The sequence below is a fragment of the Lycorma delicatula genome, chromosome 1, assembly GCF_047948215.1.
Source record: "Lycorma delicatula isolate Av1 chromosome 1, ASM4794821v1, whole genome shotgun sequence".
NCBI lineage: Eukaryota > Metazoa > Arthropoda > Insecta > Hemiptera > Fulgoridae > Lycorma > Lycorma delicatula.
Window position 1 is genome coordinate 28,858,544 of NC_134455.1, and position 22,751 is coordinate 28,881,294.

General features: G+C 31.2%; 1 protein-coding gene across 6 annotated transcripts in view; it reads left to right on the top strand.

Moving 5' to 3' along the window:
* The window catches only part of Marf (Mitochondrial assembly regulatory factor), a 126,750-nt gene that overhangs the window by 8,544 nt on the left and 95,455 nt on the right, over positions 1 to 22,751 (top strand). For 4 of the 6 annotated variants that reach the window (XM_075382140.1, XM_075382132.1, XM_075382159.1 and 1 more), the window contains exon 2: positions 2,359 to 2,437. The exons of the other annotated variants lie outside the window; for them this stretch is intronic. The gene's annotated coding sequence lies outside the window, so the exon portion shown is untranslated. The remainder of the gene's footprint in view (positions 1 to 2,358; positions 2,438 to 22,751) is intronic. 6 annotated transcript variants of the gene reach the window in all.

Here is a 22,751-nt window from a genome sequence, read left to right on the forward strand (position 1 = left end):
TTTCTGACAAGTGTTGTAATGTACTATTTCCAAATAAAATCCCATTTTTTAAATTTTCTTTCTTTTAATTAACTTATCTTATTCCATTTTATTCAGGATTAAATTTTCTACAACTTTTGTTTAAAAGTTTTATGTGTTTATTATCCATTTTACAAAGTTATTGAACATAAAACATTAAAAACAGGTTTTTTACACCCAATTTATTGGTGTTCACCCCAGATTTCTCAAAGTCTACTATGGAATACAGTTCTGGGATCTTTTTTACTTGATTTTTCAGGTTAAAACCATAAGAAATTACTAATTCTGCCCCTTAATTAATGTCGTAAAAATTTCAGTATGACCTCATTATCCAGGTTAGCCGAAATCAAAGTGAAATCTTTCACTACCGTAAGTCACAAACGAAGCGCTTTAGGATATCTGTTTATACAGGATGTCCCATATAAAACGCAATCCAACCTTTTATTGGTAGGTATTGAAATAAAAAGGCATGTGTAAAGGTAAATGTACTTTTTATTATTACCATCCATTACCTTACATTTAGAGTAAATGTTGGAAGTGGCCGCCATCTTCTTGAATACAAGCTTCAATTCTTTTTACAGCGTTTCTTTTCAAAGTTTTTTCAAAGTTTGTGGCTGGATAGTTAATACAGCTTGTTCAATATTGACTTTCAGTCGTTCAAGTATTCGTGGTTTGTCGCTGTAGGCTTTTTCTTTGAGGTAACCCCGTAGAAAAAAATCCGCCGCAGTCAAATCTGGAGATCTTGGTGGCCACAAGCCTCGATCGATAACACGATTACCAAAGAATTCCTCAATGAAATCAGAAGTTGAACCTGCGTAGTGCGATGTCGCACCGTCATGTTGTAGCCAGCAGTGTCTGTCTTCCTCTTCCAAGAGTAAGATGAACTGAAATAAAATATCCTGATATCATTCTGCATTAATGGTGTACTCAAAAAAAATATGACCGATTATTTTCTTCCGCGATATCGCGCACCACACGCCCAACTTCTGCAGGTATAATTGTTTTTCATGATAAACGTGGGGATTTTCAACACTCCAAATGTTTTGGCTGTTTACGTAGCCATCCAAATGAAACCGTGCTTCATCTGTGAAAAATAACGAATCCATAACATTAATTCCCTCATGCAGAAATTGACAGAACCGTTGACAATATTGTAGCAGTTTTTCTTTGTCGGGCTCAAGAAGTCTATGAACCGTTTGAATGCGATAAGGTCATAATTGTAATTGTTTGGTCGCCCGATGAACAGTTGATTTAGACATATTAATTTCAGCAGACAAATGTCTGATCGATTTATTTGGCGAGGCGATTAATCAGTCTTTGAGTTCAGTGACTGTATCTGTATTCAACACTGACGCAGATCTTTTGTGTTCCTTGTTATTAACAGAACCGGTCTCTCTAAATTTTGCGACTAACCTAATACTGATGTTTTGTTAGGAGCTGGTTTATCTGGGTACTTATGGCGAAACAAATCTTGCACTGCAACCACTGATTTCGTTCTGAAGTACAACTCGACAAATAAACACGTTCATCTAGCGAAAACACCATCTTGTCTCTAGCAATACACTGAACGTTTTGATTGCATTGTTGTTACTATCGGTAGTGTTCTACTGCGTCGCCGCGATGTTCATATGTTGGAAGAGTCCATTTCAGTAACGAGTAGGGGAGTAAGCTTGACTTTTGAAATTTCATGGATGAGTGATTGATGAGTTGCGTTTTATATGGGACATTCTGTATTAACTTTTTCAATTATTTTCATGACGAGTATAGGTTATGAAATACCTGGGAGAACTTTGTGATACATTCATTATGTATATGTACATATTTAAATTCTATCAAATAAACCACCTAGTACAGAAAAGGCATATCTTACCTTAATTCTTCATGATTGTATTTTTGTAGGAACCTGCATCCTCATTCTTGGTTGAAATAATTCCAGAAAAATAATTATAGATTTATTTCAATCATGACTGAGGATACAGAATTTCCACAAAAGTACTTCATAAAAAATTAAGGTAAGATATGTCTTATCTCAGTATTCTGTATGAGGTGGTTTATTTAATAGAATTTAAATATTATTTAATAGTACCAGAGGAATAATTATCTTAAAAAGATGAATTTCCGTTAAGTAATATATATAACATATATTACTTACTATACTTTTTGTATTTATGGGAAAAAATAATACTAGATGTTAGTTAAGAGTTTTTATTGAATTAATTTGCATTTACTATAACATTCTTTATTTTTACATTATAACAAGAATAACTTGTATTCTTGTTATAATGTATACTTATGTGCTTTTCCATTTGTTTGGTTTTAAGACTTTTAACATTTTTGCAGATTGGAGTAATCAATAAAAATCATCATAAATTTAATTGGCTCCAAATCCTGACTATTTAAAATGCAACGAAATGAACAGGTTCAGTTAATACATTTCATTACTGAAAATTAAAATTATGCTTTATATGTGTTAATTTAACATTTTTATTGTCTAAGCATGTTTGATTATTTTTCTTTTTCTTTAATTATTTTCTGCTTGTTTTCTTTTCTTTTTTTGTTTAATTTCATTGTTAAATTAAAGAATATTATATAGATAACCGCAGACCTGGCAATGCTTCACTATTGCTAGATTTGAGTGTACATATAGATTAAATGAACACAATTGAAAGTTTGATAAAACATTAAAAAATGAACATTACAGAACTTCACAAAATTTAACCCTTCACTTCATAAAAGCCAAATGTAAATAAATCCAATTGGCGAAACAGCACTACCTATTGGATTTAATTCAAAATACCCGTAACTTTTTTTCTACTGGTCAGATCAAGGATTTCAGTAGCTTTAAACCCTCTCTGGACAGTGTGGACCATTTTGAAAAAACCCACGCGTAAATCAGTCTTGCAGTTTTTTTTTAGTCTATAGCAGGCACACATATGAACATTGTCTATAAAAGTCTGTATATATATTTTTTTTTAATATCTTGACACCGGCTCCACTTAGTGGGTATAGTTTTGCAAAAACCTTTCTTTTCACCTAATTAATATATATTCTGAATATAAGCCAAATTGGTCCATTTTTTGGAGATATTTTTGGTCCATTGAGATATTTTTCTAAATATCTCAATCCCAGTGCCATCTAGCGGGTCTATTTTTTGCTGAGGTATTTCTTTCCATGTAAGTAATACATATTCTGAATATGAGCAAAATCAGACCATATATACAGTTTTTTTGAAATATCTTTACCCCAGCGCCACCTAGCGGTTCAAACTAATTCAGAAATCTTTGCGGGCGTGCACACAACAATTCACCAAAGTTTCATCGCAATTGGATGAATGGTATAGGAACACATATTCATTTATATATATATAGATGTAAATAATGTTATTAAAATGTTAAATATAATTTGTTAGTGATATTGTTATATAACATGCCAATGATGAAAGAACTTTTTGAATGAATTTGCATAATTCTTGTAATCTTTAATGTGCTGAATCCGAATATAACAATAAAAAAGCCATGTCACCCACCATTTTTTTAAATTTCAACAATCCGTATTTAAAAAAATGAAATCTTAATGAATTCAACAGTATTTTATTGTTTGGTATTTAAAATTGTAAAAATTGGTTTATATCCAGATGGCACTGGTCACGTTGGTGTAATACATGTGGACTACAAACTATTTACAGCTGTTTTTTTGTTAAGTCAACTGAATCTCACTTTTCTACCTGTCAGTGCACATGCTTAGTACAATGGCTAGTTGTGTGTCCATTCCTGACAGTTTTTGTTACATTTATAGTGAATTTGTGATTAAAAACCATCAAAGGAACATTACAGAGTTTGTTAAAAAAGCGGTACTTCTCATACTTTAGAACTAAACTTTGTGATCAGGATAAGTCGTGGGCACCACATAAGGTATGCTATGTTTGTATTTAAGACCTTACAAAGTTGATGAAAAAGGAGAAACAAGTTTTTAGATTTGTTATTGCAATGATGTGGAGGGAGTCAATAAACCATTCCAGTGATTGTTATTTTTATAGTGTTGATGTTAATGATTACAATTCAAAAAATAAAGTAATAAGGTACCCTAACCTTCCTTCTGCCATCTGGCCAGTAGGCCATGATCCAGATCTTCCTGTCCTTAAACCATTAGAAATTTTTGATGTCATCCTGGATATGTCTAGTGATGCCCAGTCTGATGCAGATGAGTTTCAATGTTCTACAGAAAATTTTGAACCTAAGTTGTTTACTCAAACTGAAATAAATAATTTGGTTTGGGATTTGGGCTTAACAAAAGAAAAAACTGAACTGCTGGGCTCCAGACTAAAAGAAAAGAACTTGCTGGAAACAGGAACAAACATGTACATATACAGAAGAGAGCATTTTCTGAATTTGAACAAAAAGTCCATATTATATTTCTATTGCAGTCAACATGTGGGAAAAGTTAAAAGAGTGAGGATGTTTAATGAGCCAGAATATTCACTTTTTGAACTGTCACCTTGATTTTTTCCCCACACAATTTGGATGATGTTAGTTAAGAGCAAGGTAATGTCTTATCAAAATATCAAAGTGATGGAAAGACGGTACCTGGGCTGCTGTAATACCAATATGATGGCAGACTACTGTTGGTCACTTCACCGAGAAGTTCAGCAAGTGATGCACAGAAGAAAAAGCAATAGCAGAAGCTTTAAAGAGAAGAGGGAAAGGAAATTAAGCCAATAGACACATAAAGCTTTTGTAATAAAGAAGTATTTTCATGTTTGCATTTAAGCTTTATTCATATTCTAACATTAATTTTTTTTCCTATTCTATGTTCTCCTAATTTCCTAGTTTATAACAAAGTCACATTGTGATGAAACTGTGGGTGACTGAAAAAAACTTAGGTCAGATACGGATTCAGCACCAAATAAAACATACGAATCAGTTATTAACATTAAAATTAAAATTTTCAAAAAGTTATTTTTTGTTGGCCTGTGCAATTCATTTAAGCATGAAGCAAGTCTCAGTTTTTACGTCTTGTGAAATATCAATTTTTTTTTTGTAGCTTCAAGTTTGTTAAAGCTGTTCAATATTTTAGTTAAAAAATAAAATGAAATTGATACCTATTTCTTTGTTTTGTACAGAAAATTTCTGCAATTTAAAAAAAGGGATCATTACTCATATACTAAATTTTATTTATTATTAATTACCTTCTTCTGTTTTGTAGGAAATTTCTACTAAACAGTTTGTCATTTTGCCCCCAGAGCAGGTAATTTGTATTCATGAAACAGAAGACTTTTATAAAAAAATGAAACTTAATTTTTGTTTGGGTATCTAAAGAAGTATTTAAAAACTTATAATATTTAAAAACTTAGGAATATTTTATAGCTCGTTTTAAGATTTTTTCTTTTTTATCTTTTTCAACATACTACTTAAGTATTATAAAAAATCGCTTTCAGCATGCCAGAAGGTGGAGGTAGATTTCACCAGTGCTAAGTAGGGAATAAAAAAAAGATTTCCACCTTAAAGTTAAGAAAAACTTCAAATTTACTCAATATGACACTGGTTGCATGTGAAAAAAGTTTCACATGTTTAGCATACGACAAGCCCCATCTTACAATTCCAGCAATGTTTTGGTCTTCCGTTGCCGTAAGGGTTGGTCATATCAAAAATTGTTTCAAACAAAAGTTTTAGGTAATGTTTAGAGGACTAACGACCACTTTAAACAGATTCGATACTGTACCTATTACGGGAGATATGATTCTTTTTTGTCGAAACCCCATTTTTTCAACCCCCTGGGCCAATGGTTGGTGATATAAAAAAATTTACTTAGATAAGTTTTAGGCCCTTATCCAAAGAATAGTAGGAACTTTAAATGAATTCGATATTTTACTTAAGAAAGTTATAGCGATATTTTGTTTTTTCAATAAATTCCCCCATGGTCCAATTTTGGCCGTTAATGAACTTGACTGAGATTTTGGGACGAGTTATTTTTAAGGAACAATTTGAAAATGATTGGCACAAAATTACAGCAGTTATCGTATCTACAAGAAAGTGAACTATTATATATATATATAAAACTTGTGAGCTGACGGTGGTTTTGGGTCTGGGGGATGTGAAATGCAAAGATATGTCAAAATTCTCCAGAAATTAAATCATGGTACCCATTACAATAGGTAGCTTTTTTATGAAATCCACCAAAAAATGGAACACAGACATGTGTATGAGTACAGGTCTGTAGTTGTCAAAACATTATAAATTTATCGTACATTATCATGTTGCAGCAGACTGATGTATATTAAAAAAAATATGTTGGTTCAAATGTTGACATTTATAATGGGAATGGAAAATTGCACAAACTGATTTTAATGTTTCATATTAAGTTTTATCTGTTTTATTATTTTTATTTGCATATTGTGATAAATTTTTTAATTTTCTTTATATAAGTTTTCTTATGGTTTTCTGATTCTATCAATATACAATAATGTTTGATAATATTATTCTTGTTATAATGCAATTTTTATCCTAATTTTTTAAAAATAGGTTTTGGTTTGATAGTTTAAAATAAATTTTAGTACAAATTGAAGAAGAGAAGCTGAAGTGGTTGCAGAACTTATTTTTCCTTTAGTTGTTTGCTGTTTAGATCCAAGATTGTCAAACTGACTTCCTATGTATTTTAGTGCCCTACTCATTATTATAATTTCTTCTATGATTGTTATTCTGTTTATTTTCATCTGTGAAATTCTGAAATATTTCAAATTCACTACTTTAGTTTTAACTTACATAATGAATGTTAAACATTTTCCATCACCATTTTTATATGGGCTTTAAACCTGTAAATACACTTTAAGATTAAATAAATTTTTCCAATATTTTGAGTTTTTCTTTTTTACATAAACATTATTTATAAAATATTTGTTGTAGGTGTCTTTCAAATTTCTCATCATAAATCTGATGAATCTTCTGAGTCATGTAATATCATAAACTTGATTTTATAATGAAGGAATTAAGATTAGACATGAAAATCATGAAATTTTCTGTTGCTCAGTTTGAGCTAAGTGCAGTCAGTTCATGTGGGTTTGTTTTAAGTCCTGTATCATTCAAATGAACATTTCTAGTTTCATTTAAAAGTGCTGACAGTGTAAATGTGACTTATGATATATTCTTTTAACAGTCGCGCTCTTTGAGAGCAGATCTTTTTTTAATTGAACAAATACAGAATGTTGAGTTAAGAACATAATAGACGTTGTGATGAACAGAACAACTTAATAGTGAAAAAAACAGAACTATTGCTGGGAAAAGGTTAATGATCTTTTCACATTCATTCAGTTAATAAATTTCACATTCAGCCAATAGATTTTCACAGTTAAGTTTTAGCTAGAATGGGTAGCATGAATAAAAATAGATAACTTTTAGTCTGGGCTTTTCTTTATAAAAAAGTAAAGTAAGATTTCTTTTGATATGTTTAGAATCGGCTAAGAGAGATCTTGTTTTTCTGAGTGTTTTATTTTTATATTACCAGAAAAGACTCTTATTCTGAAATTCAGTTATATCTATGAGATGGTATGACCAATTTTAAAAGTTCAAATGGCTTATTTTTTACCGTGTTGAGTGCTAACGTTTGCATAAAAAATATGTACACGGGATTATTATCCATTATTTTCCTGAAATTTACTTTTTCTGGAACGGTATGACCAATTTTAAAAATTCAAACTGTATTTAGTAGCTGTACAAGGGCTAATGTTTGCATATAAAAGATATACTCTTTATCATCTAGTTGTCCCGTATGTGTATTCAAATCAATATCTTCTGTATATATATATATATATAAAAAAGGTGTTAATTTCTTTGAAATGCAAGATTAAGGACCCTATAGGTGTACAAAAAAATTAATTTGGCAAAAGGTTTATATTTATTACAAGGGGGGGGGGGTTTATGTTTTTCTTTTATTGATGTGATTGTTAGCATGGAAAAAAGTGGCAGTAAACTGTACATTTCTATTACACAAATCTGGCTACACAACTTTTTTTTCTGAAATAGCCAAAAGATTAATTTTTTATTTAGTAATTGATATGTCAAATAAAAAACACATGTTGATCGTTATTTAAAGTTATCGGTTAGAATACCTATTAGTTCCAATAACCTCAATCTTCCATTTGAATTTAAAAGAACTCAATTTCCTATTCGGTCATCATATACGATGACAGTAGACAAACTGGAAGTTGTGGGTCTGGATTTAGAACAAATGTGCTTTTCTCGTGGACAACTCTATAGTAGGAAGTTCTAAAAGATTGTATATTTTTTCCAAAGAAGACGGAAAAACAACAAATATTGTCTATTGTGAAGCTTTACAGTAAAATTATGAAATAGAAATAAGAAATTGAAATGAATAATTAAAGTACCAGAAAAACAAATAGTAAAAATCTTTTAATTACAGTAATTTTTCGTAATACAGTTAATGTGATGCATACAAAAATGAATTGTCTTGAAAAAAATTTTCATGACTATAAAAAAAAAAGGCAAATTTGGCTGTACCTCATGGGTTTTGTGGAAAACAGTTATAATTATTTTGTAAATTGTTAGTGAATTTTATAACTAAAGTTAAAAATATGTTTTTCTACACGATTACAATAAATAAATCTGTTTTCAAAAAACTGAATCTCCTTTTATGGCCCAAAGAGCAGAGCGAAGTGATGCCTGGCTGTGAAGCTGGGGCTGTAACTAAACAATCACTGCAATAAGTTCATCTCGACAAAATGATAATATTTATTTATTTATTTTCTTAAAATATTTCAGTAAAATACTTAATATTCTCACAAACATGAGGAGGATACGAACATGTCGAGGGTCGGCCCAGGAGGCAGAGCCCCCTGGGTAGACGGTCAGGTGAGCAAAGCAAGCCCTGGCCGGCTAGTTCAATAATAAAATTTTATTTTTGTCCAGCATCAATTCCACTAATACATGTGTTTGAATAAATTGCATTCAGGGCTTCATAGGTTTCCAATAAAAAATGTTTTCATATGTTTCCAATTTGCTCGTATAATTTTTTATTTTCTACTGCTTTTCTGTAGGTATTTTTGATTCTTTCATTTTTGCAACTTAGTTTTTTTTTCTCATAGTTGAATTGGATATACCTATGTCAAGAGCTTCAGGCATTTTTATAAATATTGGGTTCTCGTGAAACTCCTAATAGTAACCTAATAACCTAATAATAAGTTCATTCTCCCAGTCTTTTAATTTAATTTTTTAATTCTTGTGGCTTTTTTCTTTGTCACTTTTCATGCTCTCCCTCAATTTTTTAAGCTTTTTAACTAAAATTTTAACACCTATTTATTCTCTGTACCCAGTACCAGTACTTCTTTCTGTTTCTCTCTATGTGTTCTCTCTTTTTTCAATCATTTTTGGTACCATGGATTTTTGTAAACATCTTTTTGCACCTTTAGTAATAATATAAGGGATATCCTCTTGTCCTTGGTTTTTCATATTCTTCACTAGATAAGTTTAGGTACTATAATGTAAAATGAGAGTCAGCACATTTAGTAATATGTATAATTTGTTTGTGATGACAACATTGGTAGACAAAAAAAAAATTTTAATATTTCTCTAAGTGTGATACCATTTCTTAAATTGCCTTTTTGTATACGTTACAGATCTTTAAATATAATTTTTCTATCACCCTTAGTTTTAATTAAAATCGGTAAAATCTATAATTTTGCATAGCTATAGCTGTGTTAGATTGATTTCACTGATGCTTTTCTTTTATAAATAGCTTCAGGCACATCCCGAATTAATGTCCAGTAACAGTAATCATTTAGCATGTTAATATTCCCCTTCCCTTTATAGTGGCTTTCCATCATCGTAATGTCTTGGTAGAGATGTTCACTGTGTTTGTCACTAACATCTCCGAGGTTGTCCAGGAAAAAACCCAGATGTGAGTGGAGGAAATGTATTTTCAAAGACATATTACATCTCATAGCTCTGTATGAAGTAAGAAGTTGATTAACAATATTGTGGTAATTGTCGGATTTTTATTTGCCAAGAAAATGTTTGCAAACATCTTTAAATGAAGCCTAAGCTACACTTTTTACATTATTTAATATTGAGTTAAATACATCATCTTTGACCAACTCTTATTTGAGGACCAACAAATATTCCTTCTTTAATTTTTCCTTCACTTACATTCGGAAATTTCTGCCTGATGTACAAAAATTCAGGATTATCCTTCATTGCTTTTACAAAATTTTTCATTAGTCCTAGCTTGATACAGAGAGGGAGTAAATATATTTTTTTTTTGATTCAACTCAGGGCTCATGAATAATATTTTTCTCATTTGAAGTTAAGTTGTCTCATTTCTTCCACTCTTTGTAACATAATGTTTATCCCTAGCTCAGCTGTCCCATTTTTTGAGAAAACATGTAGTTAGCATAGCCTAACTGCATGCTTAACAAAATAACTATAACTTTCAAATTACCACATGTGTCAGCTATGTTTTTATAATTTATTTTTTCAAGAATGTCCTTCACATCATATGTCTCTTTGAAATTAATACTATAAGTGATTGGTATCAAAGGATATTTGTTACCGTTGTGTAGTAGAACCACTTTTAAACTATACTAGTAAGAATTTATGAAAATTCTTACTAGTACCGCCAGTCCTCAGGTTTATGAACTTGTCCTAAGTGCAATATAAACTCATCAGTATTTTTGCAATAAACAAAATTATTTTCATCAATAAAGTACTGAGAAAGTTCTTTTTATCGGCTTTGAAAGCTCGAAATTTTTGTATTTTTTTGAAATAAATTCCAACCTTGCTGTCTTGATCTTAACAGTTCAGCTTGATTTTTTGATAAATTTAAATTTGTAACCAAGTCATTTAATTCACCTTGTGATGTGGCTTATTGAACGATAATTCAAAATCAAAATCATTGTTGTCTAATTCAGTATTGCTTGATTCTTCATCACTGCTGAAACATACATTACAGGTGGCTCAGGAACTGAAATAATTTCAGTGTGAGATACAGGTCTGATTGCAGATTGTAATGAAGGATATTTTACAGTATGTTTAGATTTTTTAGAAATTCCAGACACACTTGTTAAACAAAAATAACAATCGGTTACATGATCCTGTGGTTCACGCCAGGCCATAGGTATACCAAATGGCAAGGCCTTCCGTGTACCTTTCAATCATCCTCTTAAATATACAGAACAACTAGTGCACACTATATAAGGGGCTCATGTCTTATCCTGATCACCAATTTTACACTGAAAGTGCAAATGATATGGTTTTATAATTAAAGGTGTAGTGTCTTTCTATTTGATTTTATAGTAAACTCACCTTATACATAACAAAAGGCATCCACATCATTTACACAATTTTGAGACATTATATCACTGTTCTGTTAATAAACTTACGACAGCAATAAGACTGAACAAAATTAATTCATTCCTAAATCTAGTGCTTAATACAAACAACACAGCTGTGTTTTCAGCTACATATTTTGACCTGCACAGACACGATTAGTCTTGTCGTTGAAGGTTCATTCTTCAGTATTTGATTTTTTTTTTTTTTGTCTTCAGTCATTTGACTGGTTTGATGCAGCTCTCCAAGATTCCCTATCTAGTGCTAGTAGTTTCATTTCAGTATACCCTCTACATCCTACATCCCTAACAATTTGTTTTACATATTCCAAACGTGGCCTGCCTACACAATTTTTCCCTTCTACCTGTCCTTCCAATATTAAAGCGACTATTCCAGGATGCCTTAGTATGTGGCCTATAAGTCTGTCTCTTCTTTTAACTATATTTTTCCAAATGCTTCTTTCTTCATCTATTTGCCGCAATACCTCTTCATTTGTCACTTTATCCACCCATCTGATTTTTACATTCTCCTATAGCACCACATTTCAAAAGCTTCTAATCTTTTTTTCTCAGATACTCCGATTGTCCAAGTTTCACTTCCATATAAAGCGACACTCCAAACATACACTTTCAAAAATCTTTTCCTGACATTTAAATTAATTTTTGATGTAAACAAATTATATTTGTTACTGAAGGCACATTTAGCTTGTGCTATTCGGCATTTTATATCGCTCCTGCTTCGTCCATCTTTAGTAATTCTACTTCCCAAATAACAAAATCCTTCTACCTCCATAATCTTTTCTCCTCATATTTCTCATTCCTATTTTCACATTCAGTGGTCAATCTTTGTTATTTCTACTACATTTCATTACTTTTGTTTTGTTCTTGTTTATTTTCATGCGATAGTTCTTGCGTAGGACTTCATCTATGCCGTTCATTGTTTCTTCTAAATCCTTTTTACTCTCGGCTAGAATTACTATATCATCAGCAAATCGTAGCATCTTTATCTTTTCACCTTGTACTGTTACTCCGAATCTAAATTGTTCTTTAACATCACTAACTGCTAGTTCCATGTAAAGATTAAAAAGTAACGGAGATAGGGAACATCCTTGTCGGACTCCCTTTCTTATTACGGCTTTTCTTATGTTCTTCAATTGTTACTGTTCCTGTTTGGTTCCTGTACGTGTTAACAATTGTTCTTCTATCTCTGAATTTGAACCCTAATTTTTTTTAAATGCTGAACATTTTATTCCAGTCTACGTTATCGAATGCCTTTTCTAGGTCTATAAACGCCAAGTATGGTGGTTTGTTTTTCTTTAATCTTCCTTCTACTATTAATCTGAGGCCTAAAATTGCTTCCCTTGTCCCTATACTTTTCCTGAAACCAAATTGGTCTTCTCCTAACACTTCTTCCACTCTCCTCTCAATTCTTCTGTATAGAATTCTAGTTAAGATTTTTGATGCATGACTAGTTAAACTAATTGTTCTGTATTCTTCACATTTATCTGCTCCTGCTTTCTTTGGTATCATGACTATAACACTTTTTTTGAAGTCTGACGGAAATTCCCCTTTTTCATAAATATTACACACCAGTTTGTATAATTTATCAATCGCTTCCTCACCTGCACTGCGCAGTAATTCTACAGTTATTCCGTGTATTCCAGGAGCCTTTCTGCCATTTAAATCTTTTAATGCTCTCTTAAATTCAAATCTCAGTATTGTTTCTCCCATTTCATCCTCCTCAACTTCCTCTTCTTCCTCTATAACACCATTTTCTAATTCATTTCCTCTGTATAACTCTTTAATATATTCCACCCATCTATCGACTTTATCTTTCGTATTATATATTGGTGTACCATCTTTGTTTAACACATTATTAGATTTTAATTTATGTACCCCAAAATTTTCCTTAACTTTCCTGTATGCTCCGTCTATTTTACCAATGTTCATTTCTCTTTCCACTTCTGAACACTTTTCTTTAATCCACTCTTCTTTCGCCAGTTTGCACTTCCTGTTTATAGCATTTCTTAATTGCCGATAGTTCCTTTTACTTTCTTCATCACTAGCATTCTTATATTTTCTACATTCATCCATCAGCTGCAATATATCGTCTGAAACCCGAACTTTTCTACCAGTTCTCTTTATTCCGCCTAAGTTTGCTTCTGCTGATTTAAGAATTTCCTTTTTAACATTCTCCCATTTTTCTTCTACATTTTCTACCTTATCTTTTTTACTCAGACCTCTTGCGATGTCCTCCTCAAAAATCTTCTTTACCTCCTCTTTCTCAAGCTTCTCTAAATTCCACCGATTCATCTGACACCTTTTCTTCAGGTTTTTAAACCCCAATCTACATTTCATTATCACCAAATTATGGTCGCTATCAATGTCTGCTCCAGGGTAAGTTTTGCAGTCAACGAGTTGATTTCTAAATCTTTGCTTAACCATGATATAATCTGATTCCTTGCAGTATCGCCTGGCTTTTTCCAAGTGTATATTCTTCTATTATGATTTTTAAATTGGGTGTTGGCAATTACTAAATTATACTTCGTGCAAAACTCTATAAGTCGGTCCCCTCTTTCATTCCTTTTGCCCAGCCTGTATTCACCCACTATATTTCATTCCTTGCCTTTTCCAATGCTTGGATTCCAATCTCCAACTATTATTAAATTTTCATCTCCTTTTACATGTTTAATTGCTTCATCAATCTCTTCGTATACACACTCTATCTCGTCATCATCATGGGCGCTTGTAGGCATATAGAAGGTAACAATCGTCGGTTTAGGTTTTGATTTTATCCTTATTACAATGATTCTATTGCTGTGCGTTTTGAAATACTCTACTCTCTTCCCTATCTTCTTGTTCATTATGAAACCTACTCCTGCCTGTCCATTATTTGAAGCTGAGTTAATTACTCTAAAATCACCTGACCAAAAGTCGCCTTCCTCTTCCCACCGAACCTCACTAATTCCTACTACATCCACATTTATTCTATCCATTTCCCTTTTTAAATTTTCTAGCCTACCAACCTTTTTTAAGCTTCTAACATTCCACGCTCCGACTCGTAGAATGTTATTTTTTAATTTTCTGGTGACCCCTTCCTTAGTAGTCCCCACCCGGAGATCCGAACGGGGGACTATTTTACCTCCGGAATATTTTACCAAGGAAGGTGCCTCCATCATTGCTATATGAAAATGCAGAGAGCCACATTTTCTTGGAAAAAAAGCAGCTGTAGTTTTCCATTGCTTTCAGCTGCGCAGTACTCAGAGGACTGAATGATGTTGATATGGCTGTTTAAGTCATTGTGACTCACGCCCCTAACAACTACTGAAAGAGCTGCTGTCCTCTTTCAGGAATCATTCCTTAGTCTGGCTCTCAACAGATACCTCTCCGATATGGTTGCACCTTCGGTCCAGCTACTCTGTATCCCTGAGCACTCAAGCCCCCTCACCAACGGCAAGGTCTCATGATTCATAGAGGAGGGTTTGATATATTGTCATAATATGTAACTGTGATATGATTTAATTCTTTGTCTACTATTGTTTATTTATAGCTTACAAATTATGTTAACAAAGTTAAACAATAAAAAATGAGCTAACAAAATACAATATAGGACCTTTAAATGTTGTCTTTCCGTACCAAACTTTACTGGTCTTAAGAAGTGTTGCACTTTGTGATAGCAGGCAGAATATACCCCGGAATCACAACTTGGGCACCAAAAATGGCTTCTTGATTTTTTTTCTGTTTGCTTGAACAAACAATTTACAGCTGAAAATTGTTACCAGAGAGATACCAGATACCAGTTCATGTTTATCCAAACTGCTTGGATCTGAGATGACATCATTTACTGGATCTAGTAAATTTTCTTCATATACTAGATCCAACACAATGCTCACAACAAAGTTTCTTTGTTCTAGAGGGTTATCTGTGTTGTTTGCATATAAAATATTTGGTCATGTCCAACACATAGAAAATGTTTTTCCATTATCTTCTAGTCAGTCTAGTACATGGGATATGATAAATAGATTTATCATCTGCATCTACCCCTCTTATATTAAAATTGTACTTAATAATATGATCTTTTTCATCTGTAATTCATTCCTGCTTTGGATTGAAGCATCAGTGTGACAGCCTCTAGATAGTAAAGTTTCGGTTGGTTTTTGCTTTTAATCTCAGAGAGGGGTTTTTTTTTCTAAAATACACATGGAGGAGTTGTTAGCTTGGTCTGCAAGAGAAATTTGGGTAAATCTTTTGTTCAGTGTATTAGTTAAGCGAGAATGTTTTTGAAACAGCTTCTTAGCAACTGGTAACTTTATATAGAAATTGTCCATAAACAAATGGTAGCCCTTATTTAACAATGTACTCATAGTCATCAAATCAAATATTACTTTTTCAGCAAAAGTATCATCCCTCACTTCTAAAAACCTTTTCCGCTGTATGGTTTCATCTGCACAACATAACTGGTCTCACTATTGCAAAGATTAAATTTTTTTACTTTGAATCAAGCATACCTTTTATTCAACATATACTATATAAAGACACTGATTTTTCATACCTATTATTATCATCAATACAAATATTTTTTGAAAGCCTCATTCGTAGCATTTATATAAGGCCTTACCCTTATACCAAGGGTCATGCCCAGTTTGTCTCCTTTGAATATTTTGTGGAGAGCTAATGTGCAACATCAAACTTATTGCCAGAAATTGGTTGGGAGCCATTGTCTCAGGAAAGGAAACTGTTCTCTGTGATTGTTTTGTGTCCCAGTAATGTTACATTTTTCTCTAATGATACACATGTTTATTACTCAGGAAATATATTTTTTCATTTGACTGATGCATACATCAGCCCAATCTTTTAATTTATAACATTATTTCATTTCCCAAGACTCCTATTCATGCATCTGTTTTTTGGGGATAACTATTGGTTTCTGTAATGAAGAGATTCCATATTTCTCTGGTGAAAAATAAAAGTAAAAATTAGGGATATTGTTACAAGGGGGACAGTTTCTTATCCCTGAATGCCTAACCTGAAATTTGTTTTCAATATCATCATCAGTGTATGAGAGAGATATACCGTAACCTGTGAAGAATTATTTTACAGGCCTAGTTGCAGGAAATGATCCTCTATTTTATCCTCATCTTCATCAAAATCTGATTCATAAAGTTTGTAACAATCACAGTTCACATCTCCTGTATCATCCAAATAAGTCACAATCCATTTCTGAATAATCAACACTTACATCATCTATTTTATTCAAATAATTGCGAATTGCACCAGAATTAGTAATTCACTTATTTTCAACATCTTTTTGTAGAAAAAATAGAAACTCCCTGTAAACTAAACTAAACAATCTAGTAAGATTAGCTGAGTGCAATAGTTTTGCCAGTTATAATTTTTGCATAACTTTCTCTGAAAAAATTGTAATTAATGGTTTTTATAAAGTGAGATTTTAGCTTTCTTATAGTATGGTACAGTAATATTTTTCTAGATATTAAAAATAGAAAATGGAAAACAGAAAAAAGTAGAATTGCTCTAGTAGTTTGAAGCTCTGTGATAACATACAGTTGGAAATATTTTAAATACATTCATTATGAAGGCAGGAAGAAATTATAAAATATATGTATAATTTGATAAATTTATTTGCACTAATAGAAAATCTAAGAAAATGGCAGGACCAATTTTTTCAAGATGATAGGGAAAAGAATGTAAAAATTGAATTAAAAGTGTAGTTTTACAAAAAAGCTAATTACATCTTTTCTTAGGTAAAATTGTTTTTATATTATATTGCACTTTATAATAGATAAAATTTAAAGCTAATAAAATTTTAAACAACTATCATATCATGTTTGAAATTTCTAAAACATACTCCTTTGGTGAGGGGGAAGTCTTCTGTTACTTACTGCTGGAATTGCACTTTGGCAAAAGGTTTAAGGTGGTACTAAAATTCAAAGAAACAGAATTGTCTGTCATGGAAAAATTTTTTCAGAAATTTCAGTGAGAGTTATTAAAAAATTATTATACAGAGATTGAAGTTTATAAGGAGGAATCTCAATTAAATTCAGTGGAAGGCTTCTACTTGGTGAAAAAAAAAAAAATAGTATGTTGTGGGAATGAGTAATAAGGTAAAGAGGAATATTTGTTTAATAATATTTGTTTAAATGCATAGAATGGGATCTGTTGTATATCTTTGTTTGTCTTTTGATGTTTTAATTTCATTATACATTATGCAAGTTGAAATTGTATATGTTCTTGTATGCTATTTTACTGAAGCTTTTATTTGGTTAATTTTTATTTTTTAATGTGCTCTTTTTTTCTATTTAGTTTTAATTGAGAAGTAGAGGTATGAGTAAGAGCACACTATTCATTGAATTTTAACTGATATTTCATTGATAATGACTCTCCTGAAAATTTTATATCTATGATATATTTAAAAATTATCTATTTAAAAGGAAAAATATCTTGTTTAACTGTATGATCTAGTTACCAGTGGCTACTTATAGAGTAGTTTTAGCAGTTTTCTATTTACGTTCTGTGTATATTTCCATAAATTTATTTATGTTATCGTAGTAATTTTGTTTTGATAATTAGAAGGATCTTATTATACCTCTGATAATTGGTAATTTTGATGAATTATCCGTATTAAAATGTGTTTTGATTTTTAACCAGTAGGAAGTAGGTGTGAAAAACTTTTTATTGACTTGAGAAACTTTTGACCTCTTAACCTTTCTGCATCAATGTAGTGAATTAGTCTAGAATAACTATAGTTTTTAATTTCTGGTATGCAGGTGTTCCAGGATGTATTCCCAGAACACCTGAACCTGGAAGGGGGTTTGGGATGTTTTGTAAAATTTCAGGGACTGATTCAGGACACCAAAATGAGCAAAAACAGTTCGTATTGACGTAAGTTCTATTTTGCTTGGTTTTTTCTGGATGCCATCTAGTGATTTCCAACAAAAAAGTTATTTCTCAGGAATGAGTAAACCTACTTTAATTAAACATGCTATATCTAAGCATATCGTCTTGTTCTACAAAATAAAAAATTTTGAAAACATTACTTCCAAAAAATTCAAAATGTTTGCTATCTTAATTTTTTATCTTCAATATCTTTGTAATCATTTGTTTGATCAAATTTTTACTTTTATAAAATTTATTAAGCATTTTATTTTGAACAAAGTAACACCTTACTTGTAAAACAATCTGTTGACAAACAATCAAGTTATTGCAGACAGTTAACATGGCAGTATGCTTGCGCACCATAATGCAAGGTGATCATTTTTTTCAAAATAAAATGCTTAATGATTTGCGAAATTTCATTGATGTAGGTTTACCTGATCCTGAGAAATAATTTTTTTGTTGAAAATCACAAAATGGCATCCAGAAGGAAAACAAAGCAAAATAAAACTTATGTCGATATGAACATTTTTACTCATTTTGTTGTCCTGAATAAGTTCCTTACTGAATTTTTGTGAATATGTCCCAGAACACTACATAAATCTTTAAAGTAGATAATTGAAAAGCTGACAGTTGCTATGAATTGTTAGTTTTCAATGTTTATGTATTTATATTTGTTAAAAATGCAGCCATTGTATTTAGTCACCTTTTTAAGATATTAGCCTATTTTTTTAGGGTTTTATGAAAAAATGTTTAAGGATAGTGTTGATGCAAGTGTTTCATCGTTGATGTAGTAGTAGTAGTAATAAATGTTTTTGCATTAGAAAAAAAGAGATTGTTGCAGTGAAGTGTTAATGATTAGAGAGAGATGTTGTATTTTTGAAATTTGTTAATGGTTTTTCTAAAATTCATTGATGGTTAATATAAATATAAATTCATTTACATGATTAAATGTCAGATATGGTAGTAGGTTTTTATGATTTTTGACTTGGCATTTTGTTTACATATTGATCTAAAAAAAAAAAATATTGCCAACAACAATAAACATAATTCTTTCTTATCTTTGCCCTTGACTATTAGTTTGACAAATAATAGTCTTTGAGATTCCGGTTTTATTTTATTTAGAAAATTTAAAATGTCTATTGAAATTCATGATTTTGTGTATAATTTTATAACTTGACAGAATGTGAATTTTTGATTTTTCTGGCACATTGAGGTAGAAATTAAGTGTTCTCTTTTGTGTAACATAGATTACCTTCTGTAGCCAACTCATATTTATCTGAACTTTATCTAAACCAGAAGATTTTGCTCTGGAAAGTAATACAAAACTTATAAACGCTGATGTCCAGTAGTAGAAGTGTGGTTGGGAAATCTGCATCCATTACTGGGTATTATTTGTCTAGTGTTTATCAGTGTTGTTAGATGGTTTTATTCTGTTTGACTATTGCTTCAAAGCAGCGATTTATATTCTAATTTCTTTCCTAGAGATTTATTTACTTTTAAGTTACTTAAATGTAAAAAACTTGTTAGATTTCAATGTATGTGCCTGGTACTGTTCAATAAAGTGAACTTAGGTTACCTAAGTTCATCTTTAACCTTTTTACCTCCAAGACCCCCAAAAGTATAAAAAATATATAATGGATATTTCATGTCCCCCTAATCCCAACCCAGTGAAACCTAATTAAAACTATTTCGTTGTGTTGATAACGATGGGTATGAACATGCATGTATGAAGTATACAAACATTGTTAATTTACAGGTGTGAACTTTATATATACGCACTGTGTGGTGAAATTTAAAGTTTATGGTCAAATGTTGTCACTGGTTTTTTCTCAGTTAGGATTCTTATGCAAAATGAATAAATTTGTGAAAAAATGAAGTGAGCCATCAACATCCACTGAATCGATCCATAAAAGGACAAGATTGTACAATGACAATTATTTAAATTATAATTTTACCTCATTGGATGGAAAGCCACAGTGCATTGTTTGCTTTCAAGTCCTCCCTGAGGAAAGCATGAAGCCATCAAAATTAATTAGACACTTGGAAACTAAACATCGGATCATAAAAGCATACCCTTGGAATTTTTCAAAAGAAAATTACATACTTAGAGAATCAACAAGCTTCTGTTTGTAAATCAAGCAATACTGATAAAAGCACACTTGAAACACCTTATCTCATAGCATTAAGATGTCCAAACCCCATGTAATCACAGAAAACCTCATTGCCTGCTGCTACTGATATGGTCAGTGTTTTAATAGGCGTGGAAGAAGCAAAAAAAAAAAGAAAAAAATTCTGCTTTCTAATGACAGTGAATCAAGGTGAAATTGAGCCATGTCATTGATTCGCCTTGAATCAATGACATGGCTGCCTATGTTTGTGATCAGATAATTCAGCAAACGAGTTCAAGTGAATTTTTTCAATTTGATGAATCAGCAACCTGACAAACATTTCTCATTTCGTTTGCTTTGTGAAATATGAATGCGATAGAGACAGATCTGTCAAAGAAAATATATCATTTGCAAACCAATACCTGGTCATGCAACAGGACAGTGTCTTTTTTGATGTTTTTTATGAAGCTACTAAAATCTATAACATAGATTGGACAAAATGTATTGCAGTATGTAGCAATGGTGCAAAGCCAATAATAGGGAAGACTAGTGGATTTCTGAAAAAATTAAAAGATTATCTTATACCAAGGGCGGAATGGATGCATTGCTTTCTTCACTGATATGCTTTTGTTACAAAAGATGTGCCAAAAAACCTCTAACATATTCTTTGTACAGCTGTAAAGATTGTTAATTTTTTTTAGAAGTCAACTGTTACAGAGTAGACTGTTTGCTAAACTGTGCAATGAAATGGGCAAAAAGAAAAAAATCTTCTTTTCCATATAGAAGTCAGATGGTTATCATAGGGGAAAGTGTTAACCTGGTTATTGGAATTGCGTTATGAATATTTTTTCAGGATAAACAAACACCATTCTCAATGTTTTTACAGAATAATGAGTGTTTGGCTTACTTAGCTGATGTATTTTAACATTTGAATGTGAATTTATAAGGATGAGTTAAAAACGTTTTTTTAATGACAGACATAGTTCATGCTTTCATTTAGAAGCTTGATATCTACATTGTTCATCTTCAAAGCAAAATTTTGTTATATTTCCACTCGCATCTGATTGTATAAAAAAAAATTTGGATGAAGACACTGTTATTCAACACAGTTTGGATAGTATGAAGATGCATTTGCATAAGCTAAAAATACAGTTGGCGGAGTATTTCCTGGACTATAAAAATTATTTTTTGAAGAGATTGGTACTGAATCCATTTAGTAGAAACGTTGCAGCTGCGAAGTTAATAGCTGAGACTCATGAACAGCTCATCAAAATGTCTGCTGATAAAATGTTAAAACTACAATTCACATCTGAAGATTTAGATAAGTTTTGGCTTGCTCTTCAAAATGAATATGGAAATTTAGTCAGAAGCATTGAAAATATTTAATCCCTTTCGCCTCATCTTACTTCTGTGAAAAGGAGTTTTTGTCTATGGTTGTGCTAAAACTAAATATAGGAATCGTCTTTTATCACTTGAAAACTTTTTGGTTTTGACTTTTTCTAATGTAGATCCACGTATGGAGAAAATATTAAACAAAAAACAAACGCAACCATCTCATTAATTTATTTTCTTTACATGTATACATATAAATGTAAGTTAAACAAATGATTTTTTTCTCATAAAAATGATTTCATTATTGTTTATGTGTAAAGTAGGCTAATTTTGCTACTCCCATTCCATATCACTTTGAACTTCTTGGGGGTTGCAACCTCCAGATTGAGAAACGCTGCCATGTTTGATTAAATTTAGAATGATCAAAATATTCAAATTACATATCGTCAGTATGTTAATTATTTCTTTTAGAAATTTACTTTCTATTTTTATTAATTACAGTAATTTCAGCATAAAAATTAATTTGTTGCTGTTCTCAATGATTTCAATGTGACTATATTTAGTGTTATATAGGTTTAAAAAAAAATTAATGTAAAGAAAGACCATTTTAAAGAAAGATTTTATCGGTTTTTAAAATTAACTAACTTGTGTTCTACTGGTCCATAAATTGTTTCATTTAATCCAAATATTCGTTATGCTGATATCTATATGTAGCTCCAAGTTATTTCTAATTAACAAGGTTCTTTTGTATCATGCTTTCTTCTCTTTGATATCTTATCATTATAGGTTGTACTTATTAATGTAAAATGTTAGATTATTTTTAAATTCAGTAATATTTTGTTGATATAAGTATGTATTATTCATTAACAAAATGTTATGACATCTTTCGTTCATTCCAAACTGTTACCTTTTCAAGAAATCCATCTATTTGTTAAATCAAAGCACCAGTTAGTTGCTTCTATTGTTGGAGACATGAGAAAATCATTTGGCGGTTTGTTCATTTTTAGTTATCCATTTTTGTCAGTAGGTTTAGCTGTATAAGCGGGTTAGTTTTCATACAAATACCC